The 6,593-nt window shown below is 35.6% G+C and overlaps 1 non-coding gene across 1 annotated transcript; it reads left to right on the forward strand.

The window, feature by feature from the left end:
- Nucleotides 1-3,176: 3,176 nt before the first annotated feature.
- Trnam-cau (transfer RNA methionine (anticodon CAU)) lies at nt 3,177-3,249 on the forward strand. Its single transcript has one exon. It is a non-coding gene; the product is annotated as a tRNA-Met (tRNA).
- Nucleotides 3,250-6,593: the final 3,344 nt, after the last annotated feature.

Here is a 6,593-nt window from a genome sequence, read left to right on the forward strand (position 1 = left end):
CTGCTCTCTGATGGAGATGCAGGTCTAAAGAGTTATGCTAGTAACCTTTTTTTAATATATCTCATTATCAGGTTAAAGTCTATGCAACCATGATTCTTTGTATTCAGGAAAGTTACAGAAACTAGGACATCCTATGTAGTTTTTCCATAGTTGCAATCCACAGTTGCAAAGTGCAATGTTAAGAGCTTTAAGTAGCTCTCAAGACAAGCTTTAAGTAGCTGTCTTGCTATAAGACAGGCAGGAACCAAAGAAGTGAGAAGCAGATCTGGTGAAACATTGTGGTTGTCTAGCTTAAGAGTTCCTTCCTTCCTGGGAGCTGTGTGCCTGAGATCACAGTTGGAATTGATAGGACTCTTGCCCAGAACCTCCTCATGCAGGTCATTGCTACAGTAGTTAGGCATCCTGTGCCCTTGAAAAGAAACATTCCCCAAAACTGGGCATGCCACAGCCATGAGGGCTCAGAGACCCCTGATCTTGGTAACTGCTCTCCCATTCTTTGTCACCACTCCCAGCAGATATTCACAGATGGATTCTCCACAGAATAGTCTTTACATCTTTCTTGAAAATCACTTGTCCTGCATGTGTGGGTCTATTTCCAATGTCCATATTTTCTCTACTGCCCTATGTGTATCTACCATATCTATCCATATGCCAATACCATATTATCATAATATCTGAAGTTGTATAATAAAGTCTTTGCATTTTCCCTCAAAACTGCCCTGACTATTCTTTATATTTTCATATAAATTTCAGAAGTAGCTGTTTGATAAGTACAGAAAAGTTAACTGGGATGGGATTGGGATTTTATTGGAATTTTAGATCAATTAAAGGAAAATTATTATCATAAAAATATTGAATCTTCTAAGCCATTAACCCAGTGTAGCTCTCCACTTAATTTTGTCTTTCTTCATTTCTCTTAGCATTTAAAAAATATGTTTCAACATGCAGGTCATGGACAACTCTTGTCAGAGGTTTGCCTATGTCATATTTTTAAAACAATTGTTTATGACACACCTCTGTTTCTGTTTTTCTCCTTCTTTGAGCCCCACCCTGTTCTGAGAGCATTAAATTTTCCATAGATGAAGGGGCCCAGGTGGTAAGGATTTTTTCTCTGGCCAATAATGAATTCTTGCATATTAATGTGAGTTTAGAAACGGTGGTTCCTCCCCCATGAAGTAAACCCAGAAAACCAAAGGTCAAATGTTTTCTGTGATATGCCAATGCTAATTCACAATAAGGAGGGGAGGCGATAGGGAAGAACAGTTCCTCCAGATTATGTAGAGGGGAGTGAAGGGATGGAAAGGGGTCTGGGGGTAGGAAGTATAGTAGAGTGAAACACATTATTACCTCATGTACATATTTGACTGCATGATCAATGTGATCCTATAAGATGTACAATCTGAAAAATGAGAAATTATACTCCACTTATGTATGATTTATAAAAAGCATAAATGCATTCTACTGTCATATATAACTAATCAAAAGAAATAAAAAACAAATAATAAACGAATAATAAAAAAGAACAAATAATAAAAAAAAGAATAGAGATCACTACAACCCAGACAATATCCTGATGACAGACTTGTGAGCAACTCAGAGTCAGAGGCATCCAGCTAAGTCACATTCCATTAAGTGGTCCACAGAAATTGTGAGACAATGAATCTACTAAATTTTAGAGAGGCATGTTGCACAGTAAAAGATACTTTACAATGGTTCACATTTGCATACATATAACTCATAGTACATTCAAATAAACAAATTACATTTTTACATAAAGGTACACAAATAATTGTTTAAATGGAATCAATCAGTTGCTATCAACTACATGGGTGATACCAACTAGATAGGCAAACGAGATACCACGAAGTCAGGTTATTTGTGATACCAGAAATAACACACGCACCCAGCATGCCCTATAATACAATAGAAATAAATATCTTGCATAATACCATGTTTCAAGTGTAGTATAACCAAAATAATAAAGTTATAATTGTGAAGTATTTTACCCTGCTTCTATTTTTTAAATTCAAGTTAAAATTAATTGGAATTATATCAAATTAACAATTCAGTTGATCATTGTCATGCTCCATATTTTAAGTGGTCAGTCGTCACATGGTTAGTGGCAACCAAGGTGCTAAACAGGGAAGGTGTAGAATGAGGTCTACTAGGTTAAACTATCAAATCAATAGATGGTCTGTATGTTGATATGATTTTTTTTAAGATCACATAGAAAGATAAAGACAGATTCAGGGAGTAACTTCGTGTAACATCTTTTCCTTTTTTCCATATTACTATGTATTAATTCAGCTAGCTACAACTCTGCTGTATATATTTGCGTGATAATAAACTAAAACCTCCGCCTTACATAGAAAAGAAGAATTTCAAATTTTTATCACCTACAAAAAGGCAAAATGGTCAAGGCTAAGAAGGCTGAAAGACAATGATGGACAGATGCAATTTTCAAGAATTTTCCTGTTAGGAAAGAGCACAGGCAGATGTTATAGGGCTCACAAAGGCTAATATTCCATGGCAAAAAGACAATTTGTCTTATTCCTCATGTTCTGCACTGCTCTCTCTGAGCAAGGATTTCTTGAACATGAGAGTTATGTGTCTCTCTTGTTCAGGTCAGACTTTAGAGTGCTTGTGGCATTAATTTAATAGTAAGAGAACATGCTGGAATTCTCTAATGCTATTCACCTCTAGAAAAAAGGCAATGCATCATAGTTTAGTGCATTTATGGCCCTGGCTTATTTGGTCAGATAGGCCTTGTTTAAAGAACATGTTGACACTTTCTGATGGGAAAACCGTCAAGGTAGTCTATTTCAGTCACATCCACATGGGAAATGTGAAGTTAAATAAACACCTTTTTTTTTTTTTTTTTTGAGGACATAGAAGATTTTCTTTTCTTTTCTTTAGCTATCAAAGTTTTAATCAAAGTAACATTCACATTTCTTGTTAATTTCAGGTACATAGATATAGGTAAAATTCTCTGTGTATAGGAACAAATTATTATAGATTTAAATACACTCTACGATATGGAGATGCAGAAACGTGAATTTATTTTATTTAATTGAAATAAACTTACATGTGAAATCCTCTATTGTGGTCCAATATTTAGAAATTTAAAATCTAAACTTAGTTACTGCCTAGTTTTTAAAAAATACACTTTTGGGGCTGTGGATGTGGCTCAGCTGGTAGAGTGCTTGCCTCATATGCACAAGGCCCTGGGTTCAATCCCCAGCACCCCCCCCAAAAATATATATATATATATACTTTTTAACATTAATTTATATAGCTAAAGTTTTCTCTCTATGCATGGGATAATGGGATAATGATGGACAGACTATAATGAGGATTTGAGAGCAGGAATCTCTGGCCCATATGATAATTAACTGGTGTTCACCTAGCCAACAGTGTTTGCTGGAATCCCCTATCAATGTCCTCAGTTCCTCATATGGTCCTCACCAGCAAAACGTTTTCCTAGTTTTGATATCATATAATCTCAGTTTTTACACCAGCATTTTCAGCACTTTAAAATCCCTTGTAGGATCCTTTTGAAAATCCTCAGTCTTCCCTATTGCTTTATGATTACTATGAGGAATTGTAGGTGATGATATGTGTGAAATCTGTCTCTGCCATTTTTTATCTAAATACATCATGCTACTATTTTTACTCCACTTTGTGCACTCCATTTTGGAAAATGACCACCCATCAGGCATTTATTCCCAGAGTTCCATACCAGAACAGTATCTCAAACCCTTTCAGCTTTTGTATTCACCTTCAAATCATTTATGGTTTCTATTATTTTTCCCTCCTACATAGCTATCCAGCTACTCCCTTAACAATCCTTAAAGGGTTTTTCTCCTTCCTGTATTTCTTACTGTTTTCTAGAAATGATGTCATTTATCTATGCAATTTACATCTTCTTCCTAACAAAATAAGTGTCATGTTTTAATGGGTAGAGTCACAGGGTAAGTAAGGCAGTAGGGACAATGTAAAGCAAAACAAGAACCAATCAAAATAGAACCCTGACATAAGTCTCCAAACACTTGCCTGTTTGGAAATGGAAGGACACCAATGATAGTGCAGAGGTTTACAAGGACAAAGAGTATTAATGCAATGTGGTAAAATCTGGAGACATGTGGAGTTGAGTGTCAAGGAGTCATTAGGGTGATCTGACCAATTGTTACCTGGGAGCAATCCCTGCATGACTTTCCTATAGAGAGATGAGAACTTTTGTTACTCCAGCCAAGAGAGAGGCTGAAATTAACTGACAAGAAAGACATCTCCACCAAAGGCCAGTGAATATACTCCTATTCATGAAGACACATAAGCTGCCTAGGAAATTAGCTCTCATGGTTGTGGCAGATGATGTGGGAACAGAACACTGATTGTGGATTGATAGTCCTACCAAGAGTCTTAGGGCTCCTCCCTCCCACCACTTTTGTTTGTTTGCTTGCTTTTGTCTTTATGAGACTTAATTTTAGAACAGAAAAGACAAAGTGCCAACTTCAAAAGCAGAGTTTAGTTTTGCTATCCCAGTACCCATCCAGTGGAATGGAGGTTTTAGAATCTACTGAGGTAAATTATAGATTATGAAGTTTTAATTTGCATACATAGAAAATAATATATGTAATTTATATCTATTTAAAAATCTTGGTATATATTATAACGTCTAAGGATACTATTGAAGCACTTCCTACATCGTGTCACAGAAACAGTAGTTTCTTTGCATTGTAGAACTGGAGGGCACCAAGAGATCATCTTTACCAAACCCTCCTGCCTTTTTCTTTTGAATTTTCTCCTGAAGGATGATGTAATTTTAAATAAATAATCTTCAAAAGTGTAATTGAGGATATAGAGTATTTCAAGCAAACGAACACTAAAAATAGGTAATCAGCTGTGGGGAGGTTTAAAGAGATCCAAGACCCGCAGAGTCACTGAACTGAAAGCTTGCCTCCCTGGTGTTGATTTGGTCTCACTTTGCTGCTTCTATCTCTGGTTAACAGTGAACCATATTTGGAACTAAATCTCTTTCTTAGATTTTTCTACGAATCACTCACTTGAGGTATTTGTATATATAGAAGAACTTATTGAACGTTTGCAGAGGCACTTTATAAAAATTCAAACTCTTCATTATAAATAGTAACATCTTTGTTTTTAAAAATCTTTGGGATACGGATCACTATTTATTTCTCCTGAAAATTTTTCTTTTCAGATTCTAGTCACACAATTTAGTTCACTTTCACTTGCCTCAATTTTTGTTTCCTCTGGTGTTTTGTATCTTATTTTTATTATGAAACTCATGCAATTCATGATTTTTTAAAAAATTATCTGAGAACTGGGTTTTATTGTCATTGTTTTAAACTTTTATTATATTTTTTTAGTACTGGTGCTCAAACCCAGATTCTCATGTCTTATAGGCAAGTGCTCTACCACTGAATTGTATTTTCAGCCCAGAGCTGAGTTTAAATGCAACCTTCCCAAGAAGATGATATTCTTGTGGTTGGTGTTGAGAGGCCATTGACCCGTAAACATTTTAAATTAAATATTACACTAAATATTACATGAACTTTTCTGGGTCATGTGATTTGTGAGAATTTGAAACTCAGATCCTTAATTCTCAGAATATATACATACACATATGACCTTGCTGTTCAAATGCAGGCTGAGTTTGCCACTTTCCCTTGTTCTCTACTTTTCTGGAGCAGATAATTTCTGGTCCCACTCCACTTTTCCACTTTGAAGAATTTGCATTTTCATGGACATCTTTATTTCAATTCCTTATATATCACATGTTTCCAAACTTATGTGCCCTTTTGCATGTGTATCCTTATAATCCAAGTTTCTTAATTACAGGAATTATCAAATTCCCCTAGGATAGTAATCTGTTTTAGCACCTGCTTTTAGGTGGTGATACAGGCATTCATTTCACATTTGTTTTCTGTGTATATTCCTTCATTTCTTGACAGCTTAGATGTGAATTTAAGACAATTATGTATGTGTGTGTATATATACATGTAATTATTTCAGCCAATTTTATTTTATATCGATGCTTGATAAATAGACTTCAGAGTTTTGGGCCTACTATTTATACAGAAAGTGCAATATTCTCTTTCTATCTCGTTTACCACTAATTTCTGTTTATTTCATTCATTTAGCCTGTTCTTTATGGGGGAGGGGTCATTTTGTAAATATTTCCTGAGTCGTGCTTTCTATGTACAAAGAAGACTAACAAGATATTATTTTAAGCAAAGACAGTTTGAACTCTAAAACAGATTTCTGCAACATCTGTATTACCAATACTATTTCCTCACACAACTGTATTGGTTTTCCTAAAAATGTACCCATTGAAAGCACCCAGGAAACCACTCCAGATGCAGGAACTCACACAAGAGCTTTTATTAAGCAGATGAGCAGAGTGTCTGTCCTGAAGTGGGGCAGGGAGAAAGAGAGAGAGAGAGAGAGAGAGAGAGAGAGACAGAGACAGAGACAGAGACAGAGACAGAGAGAGTGAGAATAGTGGGGAACATTCTTAAGTAGTGGAATTTCGTGATCTAACAATCTGACCAATGACTGATGAGGAAGTTTGC

The sequence above is a fragment of the Sciurus carolinensis genome, chromosome 10, assembly GCF_902686445.1.
Source record: "Sciurus carolinensis chromosome 10, mSciCar1.2, whole genome shotgun sequence".
NCBI classification, from domain to species: Eukaryota; Metazoa; Chordata; class Mammalia; order Rodentia; family Sciuridae; genus Sciurus; species Sciurus carolinensis.